General features: G+C 37.0%; 1 pseudogene; it reads left to right on the forward strand.

Moving 5' to 3' along the window:
- Positions 1-24,506: 24,506 nt before the first annotated feature.
- Positions 24,507-25,992, forward strand: LOC118528594 (transcription factor BTF3 pseudogene; annotated as a pseudogene).
- Positions 25,993-26,714: the final 722 nt, after the last annotated feature.

The following is a 26,714-nucleotide window of genomic DNA, read 5'->3' on the forward strand; positions in this document are numbered from 1 at the left end:
ACACATTTTTTAAAAGATTTTATTTATTTATTTGACAGAGAGAGACACAGCGAGGGAGGGAACACAAGCAGGGAGAGTGGGAGAGGGAGAAGCAGGCTCCCCGCCGAGCAGGGAGCCCGACGCAGAACTTGATCCCAGGACCCTGGGATCACGACCTGAGCCTAAGGCAGAGGCTTAACGACTGAGCCACCCAGGTGCCCCTAAATGTTACCCATTTATAAGCCTACAGTAGGTAATGTGTGATCTCCCCCAGGGATCCAGGACATTGAAAATAACTCACAAACCCTGTAATACTTGAGCAGTCCACTGCATGTGCAGAGAATCCTAGGCTGAGGGACATTGGTGTGATAATGGCCTGTCCCAGAGAATATACTTTGACCAAAAAAAAATGGTTCTCTTGCATTTGGTAAGGCCATCATCTCTATCCAAGCCCACAGCTTCAGGGAAGACTGCTTGGAAATAATAAAAGAGTAGGTCACCCATCTAGACAGCAGTATAGCTTATGCAGCCCTGAAACAGAACATACTGTAGCCAAATTGCCACCAATCCCATGTCACTCCAGCACATATAGTCTGTCCTGTATCATTTCATCATGATCACTATTATTTTTAACAATAGATACCTTTTCTTTTTACATATTATGCACTAGGTGCTATGTTAATAAATGTTAATAAATGTATGTCAGGGTCATATCTCAAACATATCCCAAGGAGAGTGTTCCCCTTCCTTCAACCTATTCCAAAATAGAAACAAGGACTCAAAAAAGCACTAGCCTAAGTATACATCCTTGATTAAAAAGTGACTGTGTTGCCCCTTAAATACCAGACAAATCATTCATTCCTATGTTTCCCTTTTATTTCCTTTCTAGATCATGGACCCTTATAAAAGCAGGGTTTATGGAAGAGCCAGGAAAAGACAGAGGAGAAAAAAGTGGAGGACCCTGAATAGCCAAAGACAAAAGAAGTTCCCACTCTGGAGGATGTGGGAGTAGAGTGGAAAGGACAACTCTCCAATTTCCTAGAGAATGGAGGACCCATTTTCTAAGGGCACTCCACTATCCCAACAGTCCCAGTCACTTGTAAGTCCCTGAAATAAGAGTGTCCGATTTGGGGAAATGTTATGTAGTTCTCCCCACTTTCTCTAAATTAAGAGGCGTTGGTCCATAGGTTATTTAAAAGGGTTTCATTAAAAACTATTACCATATCTATATATTTTGTGAGTTTACCTTGATTACACACTTCTATAGGACTAGAATGGTATTCAAGGGTACAGTAATTATCCTGTTAATAAACATATTCAATTAACTAAGATGTCCTATTCATCAAAAACATACTTAATAAATGCCAGTTCATTTAGGAAGAAAAATCACAGGCATTTGAAACTCCAGTAAACTTCAGATGGCAATAAGATTAACAAACGTTTACAATCCTTTTTTGTCCTCTGCCATCAAAGCAAACATCAAACTCAAGCTGTCATCATTTTGTTCCTAAATCATATAAAATGTTAACAAGCTAACAACTTTAAAAACTAAACAAAGCACAGAGCATATCTGTTATTAAGGATGGTCCCAGACACTTAAGCTTTTCTTACCAAAGGAACTGAAACCTGACTTTTATCATTTTTACCCCTCCCTCTAAGACATAAAGTACTAGTTAATAAAGTTTTTCAGGTTTGTCTACTGCATAATTTGTGACATCATTAATCATGAAGGAATTGATTATTTTTGCCACCTAATTAGTGAAACAAACTTCCACTTAGCACCTTGTGCTGAAAAACTTGTCAGCACTTCATTACACAGACATTGGAAACTGCAATCTTGTTGCTACAGTGACAAGATCCCATGGGGATTTCTGTGTTTAGCTGACACCTCTAAATCAGACAGAATATGATTAAAAGGAAAGAATCTAACTTAAAGCACTTTTGCACTGAAAACACTGCAAAATTATATTTTTTAAACTGCCAATTTCAAATAAAATGATTGCATAAGTCTCCATAGAAATAAACTTTTTTGTATTTCATTATCTTTGGACCTTCATTTTTTTTTTACTTTGAAGATAAAAATCATTATTGTAGAAACACTCAGACCATAACACCAATTGTTTCAATAATTTATTGGTTATAGTAATATATAAATCATGTTAGAAGTCAGAGTTAAGCCAAAGCAAAAAGGCAAAAGATGTATGGCCTTGAAACAATAAATAAATCAGAAACATAGATTGCTTTATGTTAATATGATTCTGTGACAGTAATTGGCAGGGAAGCTTGTTAAAAAGGCAATTCATTAAAAGTTATAGCTGTTTGGTTAGATGTTAGATTTTCCCCTGTTCATCCTTTATGCTATCCCTCTTCATTCATTCCCAACATTTTACTTTTACAATTTGACATATATACAATGGAGCTCTAGGGTCGATATTAAAATATAGAAAATATTCCAGTCAACAAATAATTTTGGAGCCCTCATTTATTCCAAAATAAATGTAACATTTTATTATTTTGATACTTTAATCCTCCTTTCAAAAATTTCATTGATCTCAAAATATGCAATGACTTACTTGCACAACCCAATTCAGCACCTAAAGAAGATATAATCCTGGGGCACCTGGATGGCTTGGGCAGATGGGTGTCCAACTCTTGGTTTCAGCTGGGGTCATGATCTTGGAGTTGTGGGATTGGGCCCCCAGACGGGCTCCATGCTCAGCATGGAGTCCACTTGAGATTCTTTGCCTCCCCTCCTGCCCCTCCCCACTTTGGTTCTCTCTCTCTCTCTCTCTCTCAATAAAATCTTTAAAAAAAGAAGAAGAAGACATAACCCTGCATAGCCTTGTAGAGTCTGGCTTTTGTCAAGACCATGGTGCCATTACTGAGAGAACAGTCAAGACCCACGAGACTGAGAGAATCCTAGGATGCATATAGCTTTTGCCTAACAAGCGCCCTTCAGAGCACATAATGTCAGGAAAGTGCGGCAAAGAGAGAAATCACTTGGCAGTTGGAGACCCAAATGGTCACTGTCCAGGATGGCACAAATGACCTGAGATTTAATTGCAGAAAAGATCTCAACCTTGGAAAAAGTAAGATATTTGGCAGGAAACCAAGGATTGGCATAGCTACAACCTAGTTTGGGAAAAGCTGTTTTAAAAAGTATCTGATTTCCATTGATGCAGAATCAACAGGAACCAACAAGTCATTATTGATGTCCCAGGTGACACAGAAGAGTTAGCTCTACCACTGGACATGTAGATTTAAGAATAGAAGTGATAACTCTTCAGAGAATCTGACCATAAAATATAGTAGATTGTACTGGTGGATATTGACTCAAGAGAGCCCTAAAATAACTATAAAAGTGTGTTCATAAAAAATCATGATACAGAAATCATTTTTCCAGTCTGAATAAAGATTTAGTAGAATTATAAAGACAGGGAGACTCTTGCCATATACTTTAAGAGTAAATAGCAAAGCTGTTAGCATAAATTATCTTGCTGGCCTCAACTTCTCTGGAAGCACAAAAGGTAAATAATCTTCTACAATAAAAAGATAAAAGCCACCTTTGGTAATCCAGATCCCATTTACTCAAGGCAAAATAACACATATTATATTTTCTACATTTCTCTAGAATTCTTAATTAAGTCAGTAGCAGCCTCATATATTTGCGATAATATGTCTGAGGGCTACGTTGAGCTTCAATGGCTTTACTTTTAGCTCTATTTATGCTAGGTAGACTCTCTCCTAAGTACTATCGGGAGCTCTCAACTTCATGACTGGAGCAGTGGCACATGGGCTTACAGCTGTGGAGTAGATTTAAGTTTTTTGCATGATTTATGAATAAGTGAGCTTTAAACTTTATCATTAGATATGTATTAAATCAATTCCTACTTATCACTAAGGAAGGTAGATGGCTATATTATGACTTACAGAAGTATATATTAAACATCAGTCTACAGACAAATATGAAGGTATAAGCTGGTTTGGTTTTTCATTAAATCTTTTATTTTGAGATAATTTTAGAATCATAAACAGTTTTAAGAAACAATATAGGATGATCCTCTATACCTGTGTACCCTTTCACCCAATGGTAACATCTTTATAAAACGATATTACACTATCCCAACTAGGGTATTGACACTGATACCATCAAGTTATAGAACATTCCCGTCACCACAAGGATCCCTCACGTTGCCTTTTTACAAACATATTTCATTCACAACACTACTCCCTCTTTAGTTTTTGGCAGGCACTAATCTGTTCTCTGTGTCCATAATTTTTCAAAAAATGTTATATAAAGAGAAGCATGCAGTATGTAACATTTTGGAATTGACTTATTTTATTCAGTATAATTATCTGGAGGTTCATCTAGTTTTTTGCATGCATCAGTTTATTCCTTTTTCCATGGTAAGAATGTACCACAATTTTCTAACCATTTATTCATTGAAGACATCTGGATTATTTCCAGTTTTTAGCTACTATGAATAAAGCTGCTACCAATATTCATATACAGGTTTTCGTGTGAATGTGTTTTCATTTTTCTATGATAAATGCCCAGAAATGCAACTGCTAAGTCATATGATAGTTGCATGTTTAGTTATTCACAAATCCACCAAATTGTTTTCCAGAATGGCTGCACCATATAACATTTCCAAAAGTGATGTATGAGTCATCCATTACTTGGCATTCTTGCCAGCATTTGGTGGTGTTATTATATTTTATTTAAGCCATACTGGTAAGTTAATAGTGAGAACTCACTGTGGTTTTGATTTTCCTAAAAACACATGATATTGATTATTTTTTCATTATCTTATTTTCCATCTTCATATATTCTTCATGTCTTCTGCCCATTTTGTAGTTGGACAAAACTGTTTTGTTTTGTTTTCATTTTAAAGATTTTATTTATTCATTTGAGACACAGAGATACAGAGAGAGAGAGAGCATGAGCAGTGGGAGAGGCAGAGGGAGAGGGAGAAGCAGACTCCCTGCTGAGCCAGGAGCCCGATGTGGGGCTCCATCCCAGGACCCTGGGATCATGACCTGAGCTGAAGGCAGATGCTTAACCATCTGAGCCACCCAGGCGCCCCAAGTTTTGTTTTGTTTTGTTTTTACTGTTGAGCTTTGAGTGAACTTTATATACTCCAGATTCTAGTTCTCTGCCATATATGTAGCTTGCAAATATCTCCTCCAAAGTTATTGATAGTCTTTTCATCTTCTCAGCAGCCTTTCACAGCAAATTTTTTTAATTTTGATAAAGTTCAATTTATCAGTTTTTATCTTATGTGTCATACTTTCAATGTCAAGTCTAAGAACTCTGCCTAGCTCTAGATCCTAAAGATTTTCTCCTATGTTTTACTTCTAAAAGTTTTATATTTTTATATTTTACATTTAAATCCATGATCAGGGCGCCTGGGTGGCTCAGTTGGTTAAGTGACTGCCTTCAGCTCAGGTCATGATCCTGGAGTCCCTGGATCGAGTCCCACATCGGGCTCCCTGCTCAGCAAGGAGCCTGCTTCTCCCTCTGACCCTCCCCCCTCTCATGTGCTCTCTCTCTCTCTCATTCTGTCTCAAATAAATAAATAAAATCTTTAAAAATAAATAAATAAATAAAAATAAATCCATGATCAATATTAACTGAATGTTTGTATAATGTCTGAGACAAGCTGAAGCTCATTCTTTATCTATGATATTCATTTGCTTCAGCACCATTTGCTCGAAAGTGATCTTTTCTCCCTTGAATTAATTTACTCCTTTGTCAACAATTAGTAGGGCATATTTGTGTGGGTCTATGTCTGTCTCTATTCTGTTCCATTGGTCTCTGTGCCTATCTCTGCCAATACCAAATAGTTTGGATTACTGTAGATATATAAAAAGTCTTGAAATCAAGTAGGTTGATTCCTCTCATTTTACTCTTCTCTTTCAAAATTTTTTAGCTATTCTACCTCCTTTGTCTTTCTACTAAATTTTAGAATAATTTTGTCTATGTAGTGATTTTGATAGAAATTGTGTTGTCTGTATATCCATTTAGGGAGAATTAAAAGCAAATGTTATTCAGCAAATATCAAATTCAATCGTCATCACTTAAAAAATAAATATTTATTTCCTCCCAAAGTTTTAAGAGTCAGTAATGTGGGAGCAGCTTAGCTGTGTGTTTATGGTTCAGGGTCATTCATGAGGTTGCAATTAAGTTGTGAGCCAATGCTGCAGTCGTCTGCTTCCACGATGACTCATTCACGTGGCTATTTGCTCAGGCCTCAGTTCCTTGCCATGTGGAACTCTCCATAATGCTATTTGAGGATCTTCATGACATGGCAGTCAGCTTCTCCCAGAGCAAGTTATTCAAGGCAAAGAGAAAAGAGGAAGCCCCAAAGCCATTTTTAGACCTGGTCACTCACTATCACTGTTGCCATATTGTATTTTCTAGAATAGAGTCAATAAGTTCTAACCTACCCTCAAATCAAGAAGAATTAGACTCCATGTTTTAGAGGAACAAACCTACCAGAGAATTATACATAAGATGCCATTTTTTTAAAGAAGTGTTTCGCTAGTTAAGAAAAGTTAGAAAATATTTTTCTAAGTTAACTTCATGAATGTACATGACAATTCAATAAATCAACATTTAGGCATCATAAAGCTTATTCTTGGTAATCTTTAAGCAGGGGAACAAAGGAAATTGTAAAAACAGTTATCAACAGAATAGTAGTCTAATATTTGATGATAAATTACATAAATGTTAAATGACATTTAAATGTTGTCAAGAATTTCTTTATCTCCTGTCAAGATCTCATTAGTGTTTTGTATGTTTCAACTGGAATGAAATTTATAGCAGGCCCTAAAGAAGTATGAACTATGAGTGAAGTGTAACCTGGGCTTTAGGCAATCATACTGGGCAGACAAGAGCTAATTGTTAATGCTAACATCTTTCATGAGATCAATGGTATGTACTAGCTCCCAGGTTCTTTTTTTTTTTCAAGAGGTACTAAGTTTAGATATGTACCCTATGGTTGATTTGAGCATTAACAGAATTATAAATTGACATCAGAGTGAACACAACTGTAAAGATCAAATGGAAAGCTAGTTTACCAATTCCAGTAAGAATAAGCCTCTAGATTTCTTCCACTACAATTTTCATCATAGTTAACTACTAAGAAAAAAGGAAAGAAAAGGTGTTTGTGGCAAGCTTTGCAAGACAGTTTTACATACAACCCCACGCACATATACTTACACACACATGCATCTCTACACTCCATGTCCACATGTAGGCACAGAGATATATATGCACACTCACTTGCCTAATCTTCATTTTTTTCTCACGTGTACAATAGCAATAAAAATAGTACATGATACATAAGACCGTTTGAAGATAAAATGAAATGATACATGTAAAGCACTTAGTACAGTGCTTGGCACATGGTTAGTGTTCAATAGGTGTTAGCTATTTTTGTTACTAAAATGGAATTATCACAAATATGGTTTTCCTGTGATTGCAAATAGGAAGAGAGAAGTTATATAGCATTAAGTTTGCATTTTAGTATATATCATATTAATCTTAAATTTCTCAAACAGGACTATTCTATTTCTCCCCTACTATATTACTGTTTTTAAGACTCAAAGTCACCCAGCTAATAAGTAAGCAAATTGGGATTTAAACCCACAATTCCCTGATCTTTCCACTACACTATATGGATTGAATAGATGGTCTTCTGGTACATATTTTTAAGTGCATCTTTTTGTAACCATCCAATGATGTACAGGTTTTTCATATAACCCTCATTATACAGACATAATATATTCTGATTAGATGTGTGAAGTCCTCAGGGATAGAGTCCAAACTCTTCTGCTTTCACTGGCCTCTTTCCCCATCCCTTCCCCAACATAATCTCTCAGAACAATGCAATTCTATGTACAGGTAGTCAATAAATTCATGCTTCTTAAGACGATAAATTCCTTCCAGCACCTACTTATTTGTAATAGCTGGTTTTCACTACAAACATTTATCTCTGACAGGAAATTGATCCAGATATTCAGTAGCCAAGTAGAGTTTATGAATGTGATAGTCAAGTGAACATAATGACCTACAGGTGCCTGAGTATTCTGAGGTTAGTTTTCTCTTCAGGGAGTGCAGGCTTTGCTATAAAAAGTTTATTCATGTTGGTATTTCAAATAAATGAGAAGAAGAAAATCTTTCTCTCAGACTTCAACTCTATTCAAAAACAGCAAACTGACTACAAAAGAAAAATACCTAAGGAAGAGTATAGCTCACTGGTTCTCAGAAATGAAGAGTTAAGTATATGAATGCAAAACACATTTCAGTTCCTATATGGATAATAACTTTTGAAGAATTGATGGATACAAGATTCTTATGAAACAACAAATTATAATTGTCTCTGGTGTCCTTGCTCTTAAAGTGTAACCCAACAGATCATTTCCCAAACTAAGCTGGTACTTCAAAGATAGAGTCAAGTCCTTTGGTTGTACTGAGTTCTCAAGAAGAGAGTGAGTAGAAATGAGAGCTGAGTAATGGTCTGGAGATACTTCTGGAGTGGGGATCCTATTAAATATGGTGAATTTTAAAGAAGTCCTGATGCTCTGCCCCTACACAAGTAATGTGCTTTAGAGGTTTGGTTGGATTCTTTGGACCAGAGGACCTGAAAAGGAATTAAAGCGTGCAATGGACATCTCTTTTATTCCACAAAATGAGGAACACCAGCCTTAGCAATAATGAAGTTGGTAAACAGAAAAACCTCTCTCAGGGATCTAGACTCCAGAAAGAGCCTTACAAGTTGCTGTCTGGTTCACTACTCAACCAAGACTCTCCAGATAGAGAAGGCTTATGTACTTAATGTACTTAATGGACTCCAGAAGTTCAACCTAAGTATCAGGGAACAAACAAAGGAAAAAAAGCAAGCCACTAGATAGAGGGAAAAACAAACAGAAGGCATAGAATGAGGGACTCTTAGTGAAATAGAACTACTGGGGAAAAAGACAGTAACTTGAACAACACAGAAAAAAAAATAATGAAAGCAATTAGTGACATTCAAAATGAGCACACAAAAAAGTCTGTGTGGAAAAAAATGATATACAACTATAAAACTCAAAAATTAAGACAAATAAAAGAGATATTGTTGCAATCCAAATTAGTGGCCTGAAAGATTAAGAGGAGATATAATGCAAAAATAATAATAAAGGAGATGGGAAATATTAAGAAAACATTACAAACTTGGAAGATAGAGTACTAACTAAAAATAATAGGTGATCCAGGAGGAAAAAAAAAACAAAAGAAGAATACATAGAAGAAAGATCATAAGTAAATTGAAAGAAATGGATAAAGAAGATGTGGTCTGTATATATTATGGAATATTACTCAGCCATCAGAAAGGATGACTAGCCAACATTTGCATCAACATGGATGGAACTGGAGGAGATTATCCTAAGTGAAATAAGTCAAACAGAGAAAAACAATTATCATATGGTTTCACTTATTTGTGGAACATAAGGAATAGCATGGAAGACATTAGGAGAAGAAAAGGGAAAATGAAGGGGGGAAAATCGGAGGGGGAGATGAACTATGAGAGACTATGGACTCCGGGAATCAAACTGAGGGTTTTAGAGGGGGCAGGGGATGGGTGAGCCCCATGATGGGTATTAAGGAGGGCACGTATTGCATGGAGCACTGGGTGTTATACACAAACAATGAATCATGGGACACTATGTTAAAAAATAATGATGTACTATATGGTGACTAACATAACATAATAAAAAAAAGAAAGAAATTTTTCTGAGAAAAATTTTCAGGAAAAATCTGTAACCAGAAATACAAACATTAGGACAGAGATCTCAATATTAGAGGAAAAATTGAGAGGAGGGCAATTAATTTTGCAATATATATAGTTTAGTTTAAATGGATTTGAATTAATTTAAATGGATAATGATATAGTGGCTGAGGGCTGAGCATATGTAATTTAAGAGCTAAGCAAGGATTCTTAGCATAGTAAAGACATACTGCTGGCGAAAACATAATAATAATCTGGAACTAAAAATACTAAGATATCTCTGAAAAAATATAAAGCATTCAAATAAGGTAGGATGCAGAGGTAGACTATTCTCAATATCTCTTCTTCTTGGAAAATGGGGACACAATAGAAAAAAGTTTATTATGAGGAGGAACTACTTATAAATTACTTTCATGTAATAGCTAAGTGTATTCTACTATTAACAAAGTTTGGTAGACAACAGAGCAATGAAATGAATAATAAAACTCCAAAATAGCAAGAGAGAGAGAGGTAAATAAAATTTATCTAAATAACAACAATAAAACAGAAATGATTAGCAACTTGGTCCAACCAGCAAAAAAATGAAATGGAAATAGTAAACAATAATATAAAAGAGACATTAGACATACATGAACCAGAAGAAATAAAATCTATTATACCCATTGTTATGCTAAATGTAAATATTTAAAAGCATTTACAATCTTAAATGGAAAAGATATTATAAAAGGAGAAATAGAAAAATGATTGATCCTTCCTGTACACTGGTAAAGGTTCATCATCAGTTCCTATGGGAAGAAGAATCAGAAATAAACGAAACCCACTTTTCATCCCTTATATTTAGAAGACCTCGGGAATTCTTTTACAAAAGACATTGGATAGGAAGGAGGAAGGGAGGGAATAAAGGAAGGAAGAAAAAAAGTTGTATCTACTCTGTAGCAGTCCACTATTTATGTTCAAATGCTAAACATAGAAAAGTTGCCATTTGTCATTTTGAATGGCTACCATGCTCTTTGATTTAGAACATGTCCTTTATAACTAGGAAAATGGTTCTGTCTCTTAGCCGAAAGAGATATCAAGGAAGTGCTTAATCAAAAGGTAAAGAACAGGAATGCCTTTTCTCTAGATCCTGCTGTTTCTTGGTAGATTATCTCAGCTGCCTCTATCTCTCTGATCTTCCCAGCAGAGAGCCAACAATGCTCCTATGGCAATAGTCCATCCCAGATTTTCCTTTCTACCTCCACTCAACCTATATCTGATGTATCAATTTGTTAGGGCAGACCTACCAAGTACAACTATCTAGGTGGCTTAAATAACAGACATACATTTTCTCACAATTCTGGAGGCTAAAATTCTAAGATCAAGGTGTTTACAGGGTTAGTTTCCTGTGAAGTCTCTCTTCTTCACTTGTAGGTGGCCTTCTCCCTGTGTCTTCTCACGGTCTTCCCTCTCTGTCTGTGTCCTAATCTCTTTTTACAAGGGAACCAATTATATTGAATTAGCACTCACCCTACTGACCTCATTTAATGTAATCACCTTTTTAGAGGCACGATCTCTAAAAACAGTCACATTCTGAGGTACCACAAGTTAGAATTTCAACATATGAATTTAGAGAGGGACACAATTCAACCCTCAGCACTGCTTGCTAAGGATTGAAGGGGCAACACTTCATTGACTCAAGTCATCAAGCAGCAGCATTTTGGTGTTCATATTCCAGTTCTGCGGTATCTACGAGACTGCTTAAAATCGCCCGCATCAAAAAATAATACAATTAAATATTCTCTCACCAGCAGAGCACGCACCTCTAATTATTATTTGTTGGCACTAATTTAGAGGTTCTTGACTGACTCTTGGTGAATATGGACTGGTGACAGAAATAAAGGAGTGCCTGGTAAAAGGAAAAACTTCTGGGGGCGCTTGGGTGGCTCAGTTGGTTAAGTGTCTGCCTTCAGCTCAGGTCATGACCCGAGAGTCCCGGGATCAAGCCCTGCCTCAGGCTCCCTACTCAGCGGGGAGTCTGCTTCTCCCTCTCCCTCTGCCCCTCCCCCTGCATGTTCCCTCTCTCTCTCTCACTCTTGCTTTCTCTCAAATAAATAAATAAATAAAATCTTAAAAATAAAGGAAAAACTTCTGTTCTTCTCTACTTTACTCTCGCACTTTACTTATGACATTAAATGTGTGGGGGTATTCCCATACTGACCAATGGTCTGGCACCAGTTAGGTGTCCAACAATTCAATTTAATTCTGACACTAACCGAATAAAGTTAGTACAGACACCACAGGTTAACAGTTCAGTCCCACAAAACTCTCCCCAACTTCAGATGCCAATCCTACTGCCAGGTTATCACCTATACTCCTGACTGACCAGCTATAAATCAGGAGTTCCTATGACCCCCTTCTCGGGTTTGATAATTTGCTAGAATGGCTCACAGAACCAAGATAACAGTTTACTTATCATTACTGATTTATGACAAAGGGTATATTAGAGGATACAAATGAACAGTCAAGTGAAGAGATATATAGGGTGAAATCCAGAAGGGTCCTAGGCACAGGAGCTTCTTTCCCCATGGAGTTTGGAATGTGCCACCCTCCTGCCACATGCATGTGCTCTTGTTCACTAACCTGGAAGCTCTCCAAGCCCTTTGGCTAGGGTTTTTATGGAGTTTCACTATGTAGGCATGACTGACTAAATCATTAGCCTTTGGTGATTAACAGCCTCCAGCTCCTCTCCCCTCCACAGAGGTCAGGGGATGGGGCTGAAAGTGCCAACCCTCTAATCACATAGTTGGTTCCCCACACTCCTTTTACCTCTATCAATCCAGAGCTATTTCAGGAAATGGGGACAAAAACCAGATCTCTGTGCCAAGAATCAAGACAAAGACCAAATACATATTTCTTATTATATCACAATATCATACTTGGAAAAACCTGAAATATATGATCTCTCTTCCTTAGAGGTATGGTATTTCTCTTGAATCAAGCTTTTTTTTTTTTTTTTTTTTGGTTAATAATAATAACTTTTGGTTAAATTGCAGGTGATTAAGTTTGTACTATTACTTTTAATATTTCAGAACAAACCTCACCTAGAGGGGATAGAAAAAATTGCATAATCTGCTCCAGGCAAGCAGAAGAGTTTTTTGGTTTTTTTTTTTTTTAAGATTTTATTTATTTATTTGAGAGAGAGAGAGAATGAGAGAGAGAGCACATGAGAGGGGGGAGGGAAGAGGGAGAAGCAGACTCCCTGCTGAGTCGGGAGCCTGATGCGGGACTCGATCCCAGGACTCCAGGATCATGACCTGAGCCGAAGGCAGTCGCTTAACCAACTGAGCCACCCAGGCGCCCCAAGCAGAAGAGTTTTTTGTATGAGATGTCTTTATCCATTTATCCATCCAGTAATTTTTTAGTATCCATCACATTAGAAGCTCTCTACTAGCTGCTAAAAACTCAACTATAACTAAAACAGACTGCACTGGTCTTCCTGGCACTTACAGTCTGATGAGGGGAGACACTATGAGCTGTACACCCTCTTCAGATCATATACATCATATAAGATGATAGAATGTTAAACTTGGGATAAAAAAATGTAGTATTTCTCACTCATTAAGAATCTGAAGACTCTCAGGCTTCTACTAAGAAATTGTTGCTTGAGAAACACTCAATTAAAAGTTGATTGCTGAATATAATACACATTTCTCCAGAAATATATACAAATGCCCAATAAACACATCAGTAACCATCAGGGAAATGCAAAACAAAAGCACGATGAGGTGCCACTTTATACCCACTAGAACAGCTATCATCAAAAAGGTAATAACAAGTGTTCTTAAGCATGTGGAGAAATTGGAATTGTCTTATACTGTGTTGTAAAATGGTGCTGCTGCTTTGAAAACAGCCTAACAGTGATTCACAGTGTTAAACATAGAGTTACTATTTGACCCAGCAATTCCACTCCTACATATATACCCAAAACAAATAAAAATGTATGTTCACACTAAAACTTATACACAAATGTTCATAGCGGCATTATTTATAATAGCCTAAAAGTGAGAACAACCTAAATACCCATCAACTGATAAATTAATAAGCAAAATGTGGTATATTCATACAGTAGAATATTATTGCACAACAAGGAAATGAAGTATTGACAGATGCTACGTGGACAAATCTTGCAAGTATGCTAAATGAAAGAAATCAGTCACCAGAGACTACCTATGATACCATTTACATGAAATATTCAGAATAAACAAATCTATAGAGACAAAAAAATAGAACAGCAGTTTCCCAGGGCTGGGATGTGGGGATAGAAAAAATTGAAGGGAATTGGGGAATGACTGCTAATGGATATGAGGTTTCTTTTCAGAGTGATGAAAATGTTCTAAAATTGTGATGATGGTTACACAACTATTGAATTGTACACTTTAAATAGGTGAATTGTATGTTATGTGAATTATATCTCAAAGCTGTTTTTTTAAAAATGCCAGTTGCTGTCATATCTACTTCTTGTTGATATGATGTTAAACAAAATGGGAAGACAGGCACAAGTAGAAGAGTCATTACTGATATAAAATGATCACCCCAATGGTCAAATTATGCTTTTATTCTTTAAAAATTTTCATCAAGATAATGGCTCAACACTAGCAAAGTCAGGTAAAGAATTGCATTCTTCTAGCTTCCAGAACAATGCTCTTTCCATTATACTTTCTCCTTATGGATTGCACAACTTCTAAAGGTGCCATTCACTGTACTATCTTGCGATAGTTCGGTACACAGCATGAACAGCAATCCACCAGTGATCCTGATTGGGCCACTGTTCCACAGGGTAGGAGAGGTTTACTACTAAGTATTTGAACTTCCCAAAGGTAACATACATCCTGATTTGTTTACTGAAATTTACCATGTACTTTGCATTATATTATCCTTTCCCAGGACCATGAAATCAGCATTAAGAAAAGCAAGGCATTTTACTGACTCCTGCAAGTTACCTCCCTGAAAAGGAGCCAGTATGCTGGTAGGAGTCATGGACTGCTGTCTGGGTGAACAAATTTGTCTCAGTGATTTCTACAGTCAAGCAACTCCAAGCAACCCCAAGCAACCTTCAAAACAAAACTAAATCTTTTTAGCTTAAAGGAATGTAAAAAAAAAAAAAAAAAAATCAACATATGATAGAATTTGGCAATTTAATTTGTTTCCCTTAATTTAATTTTCACATGCCAAAGGTACAGACTAAAGAGGTGTTAAAATGCAATGAACAACTTTATAGAATTATCCTTGCTCCCTGTAAGAGGTTATGAAGATGACATTGGTGAGCATTCCCTGAACCACTAAATTTTAATGCATGGTTGATTTCAGCATTTTTAGATGAAGTGTGTAAAGGGCTGATTTCCTTGAGATTTCACTGTGTACATAGATCATAAATGCACATCCTTGGTGTTTCCCTAAGGTCCTTATGTTATCTGTTTAGAAGGCAGTACATTATACAAGTGAAATGCTGAAATCATGTCCACTCTATGCAGACAGTGAATAATATTTTTTCTGTAAACATTGATTCTCCTTCAAAAGTTTCAGTGAATTAATGATGAAATATGTTTTAAATAATAGGTTGCAATAAATTAAAATGTATAAGAAATGGTTTGAAGAGATCACAAAGAAACATAAGTTTCTTTACAGTTATAGATAAAATGATAAATATATTACTTTTATCTTTCATTAGAAAAGTAATGCTTCTTCCTTAAAGAACAGGTTGAACACAGAGAACATTTTTTAATACCACAAGAACCACCATCATAAAACAATCATGTTAACATTTTGGTGCATTTCCTCTTACTTTCTTCATATATAATTTGTTTTGTTTAGCAAAACATCAATTATATATTGTAACCATACTGTTCATCTTTATAGTTTGAGTCCAAAGCATAATATTTAAGCCTGAATCATGCCATATTATTCACACACATGTGCGCGCGCGTGCACACACACACACACACACACACACCACCCAGAATTTTATCCAAAGGACAAGTCCTATTTGCTCTCATTCCTTACTTTAGCCAGAATATGTATGTGCTCCCTTGAAGCTGAAAGATTCCAGAAGAGCTATCAGAGTTCATTAGTCTGATCTAAACAGTTCCCAAAACATATGCCTAGGATTGAGAGAAGGAGAGTTGCCACTGTGAATGTTGGACTTCATCATCTTGTACAGTTCCAACGCTAATACTTGGGCCTTAGGACTTTTTTTGGAGACACGATTACCCTCCAGGCAGACCACTGGGTTTGTTCAAGGTGGAAGAGAGGACAACTTTTTTTTTTTTTAAAGATTTTATTTATTTATTTGACAGAGAGAGACACAGCGAGAGAGGGAACACTAGCAGGGGGAGTGGGAGAGGGAGAAGCAGGCTTCCCGCGGAGCAGGGAACCTGATGTGGGGCTCGATCCCAGGACCCTGGGACCATGACCTGAGCTGAAGGCAGACGTTTAACAACTGAGCCACCCAGGCGCCCTGAGGACAACCTTTCCATCAGTGTTGTGAAAGCTAAGGATGTTTCACACCAACATTGGCCTTGGATCCCAAGATGACAGCTATTTGGATTCAGTCATAAAAACTACTTTTGCTAGGACAGAAGCCTGGCTAGCATAGGACATTTCTCTGTGTCACCCATTTCTTCGTGTCACTTCCTTTTGTCTTTTAGCTTTAGAGCCAGGGAGAGCCCACTCATTCATTCTGTGCCTTTCTGCTTTTATGGAAAGTTTATCTCTGGAGTCATATTATCCTCACCTGATCCCAGGGCCTCACTTGGCCACCTCAGTCCAACTGGCTTAGAAGAAAGGGGTTGGATCTTGATCCTTTCTCTCCTAAAGCTTCCTGGCCCCTTATATAAATAAGCCCATCAATTTCAAGACAAACTTCAAAGCTTTCCCTAAGCAATAAAACAAAATTTTACCTTATCAGACAAATCACTGTCCTTAACATATAAGGGCCACAGGTCTGAATCCTTAAGGCCTGGGTTCAACTCTCATCTTTGCCATTTACTTTCTTTATGACCTTGGCCAGATACCATAAATCTTCTGTGCCTAGACTTCCGCATCTGCATAATAGGGACAATATCAATGTCTTCTTCCTAAGGGTGTTATGAGAATTCAGGGTTAACTTACATAATGCACTTAGAAAAGCACCTGGCATATAGTAAACACTAAATACATGACACCTATGAGTATCCTGATTTTTTTCACTTAAGATTATGAGTATTTGCCATGTTATTTTTGATGGCTGCCTATTTTCTATCAAATGAATGTAAGTTTATTCAACAATTCTCTTATAATCTGACATTTAGCTTTTTTTCAGTTTTTACTGTTATTATTCTATGGACATAAATATCTTTGTATATGAAGTTTCTTATGTTTAGTGTTACATCTTTGAGTTGAAGTTTCCAAAATGGAAACACTACATTTTTTTTATTTTTTTTAAAGATTTTATTTGTTTGACAGAGAGAGAGTGCGTGCACAAGCAGGCAGAGTGGCAGGCAGAGGCAGAGGGAGAAGCAGACTCCCCGCTGAGCAGGGAGCCCGATATGGGACTCGATTCCAGGACCCTGGGATCATGACCCGAGCCAAAGGCAGAAGCTCAACCGACTGAGCCACCCAGGTGCCCACAACTACATTTTTTTAAAGATTTTATTTATTTATTTGACAGAGACATAGAGAGACAGCAAGAGATGAACACAAGCAGGGGGAGAGGGAGAAGCAGGCTTCCCACTGAGCAGGGAGCCTGACACGGGGCTTGATCCCAGGAACCTGGGATCATGACGTGAGCTGAAGGCAGACACTTAACAACTGAGCCACCCAGACGCCCCTGGAAACAACTACATTAAGGAATAAACAGTTAACAGTGCCTGATAAATTTTGCCAAAATACCTTACAGAATCAGTCTATTTGTTTCCAGCAATTCTGATGCTAATTTAGTCCCAGACCTCAAAAGGTAAAATGTGAAGAAGAAAACAGACTCTTCCCCAATTTTTTAAACAAAATCCTCAAACCTAAACTTCAGACTTTATTATGGGTCTTATCTGTCCTCACCTTTTTCTCTGAGAGCAATAATACCATGCCAAACCAATACATGGATATCTCAAGTCTCCAACTGTCCTAGGACTTGAATTTAAACTTGATAAAATGCAAAATGGTAGCTGACCTGCAATACCAATACTCTGAGTCTATACACCTCTCAGTAAATACTGCTTAAACATTCATTGTGTCAAAAGCCCTACAATGGAATCAGAGGAAATAAAAGGATGACACAGACACAAATAGCTGAAATAAACCTGAAATGCATAAGTTCAGGGTAGTAGATGAAGAAAACGTAGAAAAGCAAACCCATTCCCTGCCATCAGAATGTTACTATAGAACAGCAGTATAGTAATGTGGGTAATGAAAGCTCTGGATTAGACTGCTTAGTGCATATGTGAGGTCTATCACAAAGAATGTTTATTTTGGCCTAGTCTTAATATTTGATAAAGTCTCATGGAAGACTGAATCTAAGTCTTCATTTGTGGTACAGGGGGGGCTGAATTAAATTTGTCCCCTAACATTCCTCATAAAATTTTGTCAATTCTTCATAGTTTGTCTTAATTGTGTAAAGCCACCTTGTCCATGTTCACACCCGAAAAAAAAGCCTGCACATTAGAACTTTCTCATGTCTACTTCCCAGAGAGTTCAACCTGCAATGGTATGTACTAGGAGTGGTCCCAAAATGTAGGCAATAGAATGGATTCTGCAGCTGGATTAGTCACCCTCTGGCTGGCAATTAAGGTCCCATCATTGGTGGTAGATGGAGCACAGATGGACCCTCATACAACTAGATGAACCAATTGCTAAAACTCACTGATACTGAATTGTGATGGTGTACCAGAGCAAGAGAAGTCCTGAGCTAACACAATGTATCAAGCATTTGAAAAACTGGAGTAAATAGTAACCATAATGACAATGGAATTAAGTGGCTATTACTAAGCTCCACTGATGCTCTAGAAAAAGACAATGAAAAGCTGAGAGTAATTAACAAGCAATTGAAAGCCAAGTGTGAGAGCCAGAGAGCCTCTTTGGTGGTAATAAGCTCTCACTTCCTGCAGCAGGAGGTCAAAGTTAAGGACCAGACTCAGGATTTAATTGTCACTGGAAGAATTTGTACTTTGTCTTCCAAAAACTCTAGGTTCTTCAGAGCTAGAGATCTTGGTAATCCACAAGGCACAATTCCACCAGGGAACTAAACAAGAGACCATTTGAGTTATAAGCTAAAGCCGTTGCCTGAGCACTCTGGATGCCTCATGTCAAGAGACTAGCTGGCAAAAAAGAGTCGCCCCTTTGGCAGAGTTCTTATTACACAATGTGGGCAAGGAGAAATATTTTTGGCATTCCAGTGTTCCACTTGGGTGCTGCCTGATACTCCTTGCCAAGTTTTGATGCTACATCAACAAGTGAAGCAACACTGGCCTGAGAAGGGCATAGTGGCCAGAAATGAGGTTCTGGGCCATGCCACCAGATAAGCCAGTAAAATCACCAGAGATGCTGTTATTTAGGAAAATCTGGAATGTACAGTTGAGGAGAGACAGAGTGAGCATCAGTTGTAAACCCAAAACCAGCTGCAACAGCAGGGGCTCTGGTTTATCCCAACTAAACTTCCTTTTCTAAGTTTAGCTCAGAAAGAGGGGACAAGTTGGAATCTTGGAGCATATGCTCTCAGAAAAAATAAATAAATAAATAATATATATATATATATATATACACACACACACACACACACAAATATATCTAATCTGTATATATATATAATTTATATTTATAACACTAGACATATAAAATTTTATATATACAAATCTGAGTGCAAAGAATGGATTATAGTAGGCACAGTGATGCACCACTTAAGGAAGGACTTGTCTCAGCCACTGAAAGAGATGTCAGCCAACAGTCCTTGGCCATCAGCCCCTTAAGGAACTGCCTGAGCTGCACAGTCACCAGGCTCAAGGTTACACCCTTTCCAGGAAAACACATATTCTGCGACTAACTGTGGTGGGCGTTAAAAATCTAACCATTTGGGCCCAACAAGGGATAACTCTGGAAGGACCATTTTAACTGTGGAGTTAGCCGAGGCTGTTATCATCAGATGGGCATTGCGGCTCCCTTTCTCTTTGCCCCATGTGGCTTCCTTCCTCTTCCTCCCATGGGTTTTGCTCCCACAGGCATTCCCTAATAAACATTGCATATGCTGCAACTGGTCTTAGTGTCTGCTTGCCAGAAAATCCACCCTGTTGTGACACACACTTTAATCTTCATACTCCTTGAAACACATTATTCAGTTAGATTGTAAGATACTGTAGTCTCCTGTTTTTTCATCTACTGCATCGCCACTATTTTTCTTCTTTTTTGTCATTTCTCTAACTCAGTGCGCCTCAGGACTCCCTTTTCAGTCCTTTCCCTTCTTTTATCTCTCCACTTCTCTTGCTGATATTAGCTAGCCTTGTTGTTTTAAATAACATGCAATCTGTTTTTAATCATAACAAATAAAATAATAAAGCAGCCAAAGCGGTTATGTTAAAAGACAGAATCATGTCACTCCTCCCAAAACCATCCCGTAACTTCTCATCTTAATCGGAGTAAGACCCAGTTTTGTTGTTGTTGTTGTTTGTTTTTTGCTACAATGATCTACAAGTTTTGGCACCAGGGGCTCTCAGCCCTGGATATACATTAGAATCACCTGGGGAGCTGAAGATTCAGTTTAGAAAAAATAAGTACTGTATTTCAATTTTACGAACTAAAAGAATTTTTATAAAACAGCTATATTATTGTGTCACCAAATCAAGTATAGGTAATGTTACCAAGCAATAAGAGCCACAGATACAGATATTAATAAAGCACACTTCTGAATACTATTAAAGTCAGGTTTGTACTTGTGTCAATAACCACTCCCAATCACTACCATTAACCATTAATTACATAGGTCAAACCTTAGGAATCATCTCTGGTTTTCCACCCTTTCTCACACCCTTCCCTTAGTCCATCCATCACCAAATCCTGTGGCTCTATTTTCAAAATATATCCCTTATAGAAGTAATCATTAATGTTCAACAAGTATCCCCAATCTCCTTCATATTTCCCTGTCCCTGTGCATGTTAGGTTGAAACCATGGAATTAATACAAACCAAGTAAGTTTGAATGGCAATAATGAGTATCATCTCCAGCCTAAAGAATCCAGGAGATGGTATGCCTCCTTTATCTCTCTCTTCCTCTGCTGCCCTGACCTTGAAGGCTGCATGCTCCAGATGGTGCAGCTAAAAGATGGAAGAAACTTTGGTTCTCCAGTCACAATTTGGAGGAGAGCTGCTTTGGACAGCTGCCCAAATTACATCAGACTGTGAGATGAGAAATATACTTTTATTGGGTTAAGCCATGGAGATTTGGGAATTTATGTCTTGTAGCAGCTAGCATTAATTACTCTAAAAAATTAACATTGGTACCAGGACTGGGCAGGGGTTTCTCTAAAGAAAACAAAAGCAAAAATATAAGGCATATGTTCAGGGGTCAAGTGTCAGGTATAGTAACTATAATCATATCATCACTGAGCTAGCAACTCTAGGAGAGGAAATGGGAAAATAGAAAATAAGTAGTGTTCATTGCTTAGAACAGGTTCTAAAACTGTCCCCTCTTCACAGAAGGTTTTCCTCTCCCCAATTCCCACAATTTAACCCTTCATTCTGCTCTATATCACTTATTACTCACCATTATCCTAAATTATACTATATTATTGTTTACTCATTGAAGATCTCACTAGAATAAAATATCCACAAAGAAATGGCTTAGGGTCCCATGTTTACCACTTTATCATCAGAATCTTTAGTGGTGCCTGCCACACAGTGACAAAGAATAAATGTTGGACAAATGAAGAGAAGAATGAATGACTATACTCTTCTTTTGAAATGAAGACTACTTTAATATGCTGCAAAAACTGTCCTTACTCCTCCTCCTCTCTCTTTCTCATTCTACTTCACATTCTTGTTCTCTCTACACAGTCTCTTTTCTTTTTCCTTTGTGCATCTGCTTATTCTTTTCTCCCCACAGTCTGGTTTCTCTGCTTCCAAGTTGACACAACAGCCCCACATTTTCCAAATTAATGTGTTCTCTCGCTATATCACAATTCCAATTCCATCTTAAGAAATGATCTGATTTAGCTAGCTTGGGTCATTTATGACCATTTACCATTATTTGGGGGGAGGAGGTATATACACAATTGTCAATGTCCTAAGCAGAAATCTCAAAAGATGTCTACCATAAATGCTCTTGACAACAGAATGAAGAGGAAACTGATTAATGAATTTTCAAATAACTGTCCCCTATTGGTGGCATAAATCCTTTATCAGGTGGTTCCTCAGGATATCAACCATTAGAAAAAGTAATGAAGAAAAGCCCTAAAAAGTGCATTCTAAAAAGGAAATAGATAGCTGAGTAATATTATTGACCATTTTGAAGAGCAAGGGAATAATAAATATTTTAATCAAATTGTATATCAAGCAATACCCTCAAATCTTTGTAGTTACTTGTTCACAATTACATGTTTAAAGCAAAACCCTCTTTATGGGAAGCATATTCAATCACAATATTATGCAAGTATTATGAGGGTTAAAAATGGAATCACATATGTTTTTCTATATACAATTATTTTATTCTGTAATTCATCAGGGAAAAGAAAAATTAAACAGCTCTAGCGACAAATTTATAGGCAGATGAAAAAGAAAGTCAGCTACAGTTTACTTTGACACTTTCCTGGAAAAAGTCACAGATCAAATTAAAGATTCTGACAGTAAATACTACGTTTATGAGGGTGATTTGTCCATGAATAGAGCTGCTGATTTAAAATAAACTCATAGCTTATACTTCAAAAAAATATGTTTTAAATGTTACTCCAATTATGTTGTCTAGTATAATCAACACATTGGCACTTTCATTTTAGGAAAATAATTTTAATATATTTTATTATTATTTGATAATTCTTTAATGTATATATGGTATATATAGTTGTGTGATATATACATATATGTGTATGTATATAATATATATGTACACACACATAAACACATTGGTTTTGGTTGAAAAATATTAAATTTAAATAAATTTTAAAACTATATCATGAATGTGTATTTGTCCTACCTCTTGAGTTCTCCACTCAAATTCTTCAGATACCCATTATCCTCTGCTGCCCAGAAACTGTCAAATTTTACTACAATACAAAAGTACTGTTATTTTATTCCATAAAATGTCTCTTCTGTTTCTTTCTCCATACCAATTAGAGGATACATTCCAGAATGTCAGATAGATGATTATCTTATTATTTTACACAGTAAAAAAAATTTTAACACTCCCCATGTTCATTCAAGTAGAACACACACACACACACACACACACACACATCCCAAACTGACAATATGCTAAGGGTTAAGAAACAATAGTGAACAAGCCAATTTCCTATCCTTTTATTGTTTAGAGTCTAATAAATAAAAATTATTAAGCCCTTACTATATGCCAGCAGGTGATGTACAAAGTATGGTAGCTCATTTTGATCTTTCAACCCTTTGATCTAAGGCTAATACCATTTTAAAGATGTCATAATTATTTAACAAGCCAAAACTCAGATGGTGTTATTTTTTTAAGTCTCTGGATATCTAATCCTCAAATGCAAATATTAGGCATTAAGATAGTGTTTGAAGCACTATTGGATAGAATTTGAATAAGAAATGAAGAACCCCACAATCCCATTTCATCAAACACCTTCTCCTTCTAGATAACTGCTGAGAACGCTAAATACATATATCACTAATAAATGGGAATCCAAATCTTCACTTTAGACTTAGGTAGGCAAACAATGATACCCGAACACAAGACTTTCTTGTAACCTAGATCAAACACACAGCTTTGACTCAAGCACTAAGTGGACTTCTGTATGTCAAAGAATGGAATCTAGTCAGGATGATTCTCTAGGTTTAAGGAATGCTCTGAGAGGAACATAGAGATGCAAGAGGGGCAACTGGCCCACCCATGCAGGAGTGGGCCTTGGTCTCCTTACCGGTTACTGGAGAGAAAAAGTAGAGGGCTACACAGTGACCCTGATTATGAATAACAATGGTCCAACCATTGATCCAGAGTCAGAAGAACGAGAGATTTAGAAAAAAGATTATAAAAGAGATTTCTCTCTCTAGGGAAAAAGGAAAAAACTGTTTTGGAAAGTTTGACACTTCCTCTCCCATGAAATTAGTAAATGTTAAAGCCAGAACATGATCCAGGTCTTTTTCATTCCAAGAATTATTATTTTAACAAATCTACTTTTTTTTTTTAAAAGAATGTTTTATCATTGTATTTTTAAAAGAGTTTTATTTACAAAAAAATGAACTTCTAACCAATAGAATACTTATAGGATCCATTTTTAAGCATACGTGATTTTTCTGTTTCTCTTTCCAGCAAACTGCTTCTTCCTACTACACCAATTCATTCCACTCATTACTCACGTGTATTCTCTCCAAAGTGGTTTTTCCCAGATTTTATTAACCCTTATTAACCCTCCAATGTGAGGAATAATCTAAAACTTTCCATTTGTGATATTTGATTGAAACAGAAAGATCAAAATAATTATCACGGCTAGCTGCCATCTTGCGTGTCCGGGTGTGTGCACCTAATCTCAGCTGGTCCGCCCAAGACCCCCTAAGCGTCAACCCTATTCCGCCCCGCGGTCCCATTTCCGCTCCAACAAGATGAAAGAAACTATCATGAACCAGGAGAAACTCGCCAAACTGCAGGCACAAGTGCGCATTGGTGGGAAAGGAACTGCTCGCCGAAAGAAGAACGTGGTTCATAGAATGGCTACAGCAGATGATAAAAAACTTCAGTTCTCCTTAAAGAAGTTAGGGGTAAACAATATCTCTGGTATTGAAGAAGTGAATATGTTCACAAAACAAGGAACAGTGATCTACTTTAACAACCCCAAAGTTCAGGTGTAGCTGGCCGCGAACACTTTCACCATCACAGGCCATGCTGAGACAAAGCAGCTGACAGAAATGCTACCCAGTATCTTAAACCAACTTGGTGCAGACAGTTTGACTAGTTTAAGAAGACTGGCTGAAGCTCTGCCCAATCTGTGGATGGAAAAGCATCACTTGCTACCGGAGAGGATGATAATGATGAAGTTCCAGATCTTGTGGAGAATTTTGATGATGCTTCCAAGAATGAAGCAAACTGGGGGCACCTGGGTGGCTCAGTCGTTAAGCGTCTGCCTTCGGCTCAGGTCATAATCCCAGGGTCCTGGGATCGAGCCCCGCATCGGGCTCCCTGCTCAGCGGGAAGCCTGCTTCTCCCTCTCCCACTCCCCCTGCTTGTGTTCCCTCTCTCGCTGTGTCTCTCTCTGTCAAATAAATAAATAAAATCTTTAAAAAAAAAAAATGAAGCAAACTGAATTGAGTCAACTTCTGAAGAACATAAAACTTGAAGAAGTTACTGGGAGCTGCTATTTTATATTATGACTGCTTTTTAAAATTTTGTTCATGGATCTGATAAAATCTAGATCTCTAATATTTTTAAGCCCAAGCCCCTTGGACACTGCAGCTCTTTTCAGTTTTTGCTTATACACAATTCATTCTTTGCAGGTAATTAAGCTGAAGAAGCCTGGGAATAAAGTTCGAAACAAGGTTAATAAAGTTCTTTGCCTAGGGAAAAAAAAAATAATTATCACGATTAAATATTAACCAAAGCAATGATAATCTTAGAAGAAAACATTTAACCTTACAAGAAATACATTTTCTCTTCATTTTTTTTTTTTTTTTTTTTTTTACTTTAAACCTGAAACATTAATGAAAGCAAAAAGTCTTCTACTTTACAAGATATCCTCATTCTGGGTAATACGAAACATACAGCCCATGAAAGCCCAATATTATTTTAAGTAAGTTGTGCTTTATTTTTTTTTAAATGCTCATTCCTTTCCCCTACCACTAGATTTTGGCGTAGGTATGCTCTTCAAAATCCCTGTGCCTTTGAAGTTTTTTCCCCCATTTCTGGAATTTTTTCCCTCTCTTTGTACTTGGTGAACTATGTATTGGTAATACTGAAATCATATGGGGGCATTGGCATTTCACCCTACAAATGTGCATGCCTACAAAACTGTATGCTTTCTAATTTTAGAATTTGCTACGTTTTCTGTGCCATAACACTACGACATCCTTGAAAGAAGAGACTGTGTCCCATTCAATTTTCCTTCCCCAAAGCCTACCACTGTACCTGTCTATGAAATGAACAAATGGGGCACCTGGTTGGCTCAATTGTTAAGCGTCTGCCTTCGGCTCAGGTCATGATCCTAGGGTCCTGGGTTCGAGCCCCGCATCGGGCTCCCTGCTTGGCAGAAAGCCTGCTTCTCCCTTTCCCACTCCCCCTGCTTGTGTTCCTGTTCTCGCTTTGTCTCTCTCTGTCAAATAAATAAAATCTTAAAAAAAAAAAAAAAAGAAAAAGAAACTTGAAAACTTAGGAACATCAAAGAACAACTCTTGTTAGTTACTGGGATTGACTTCTTGGAAAACAGTTGGACATATGAAGGTATTTGAATGCTTTCCTGATTTAGACCATATAAATCATTTTAGAATAATTTTTAGATGATTCTTAAAAGGTCTTTGTTTTATTCCACAAAGATATTTGAACATTTACTAAGTGCCAGTTACCACAGCTTTAGGTAATGAAGAAAAACCACCAGAGCATCATATGCATGAGCTTTTATTAGAAAATGCCTGGCAGAAGGCTTCCAAGAAGTATTTAACTTAGAGAAGGCTTCAAAAGAGTATCTAATTTGTGTTATAGGGATTTAACAGGAGGAGGGTGGCCAAAATTTAGTTATTTTCAGGAATAATTGATGAAAGATGGTTCTGGAAAAATGAGGAATTGTTCTTGTCAATTACC

Source organism: Halichoerus grypus, chromosome 2, assembly GCF_964656455.1.
Source record: "Halichoerus grypus chromosome 2, mHalGry1.hap1.1, whole genome shotgun sequence".
Classification (NCBI taxonomy): Eukaryota; Metazoa; Chordata; class Mammalia; order Carnivora; family Phocidae; genus Halichoerus; species Halichoerus grypus.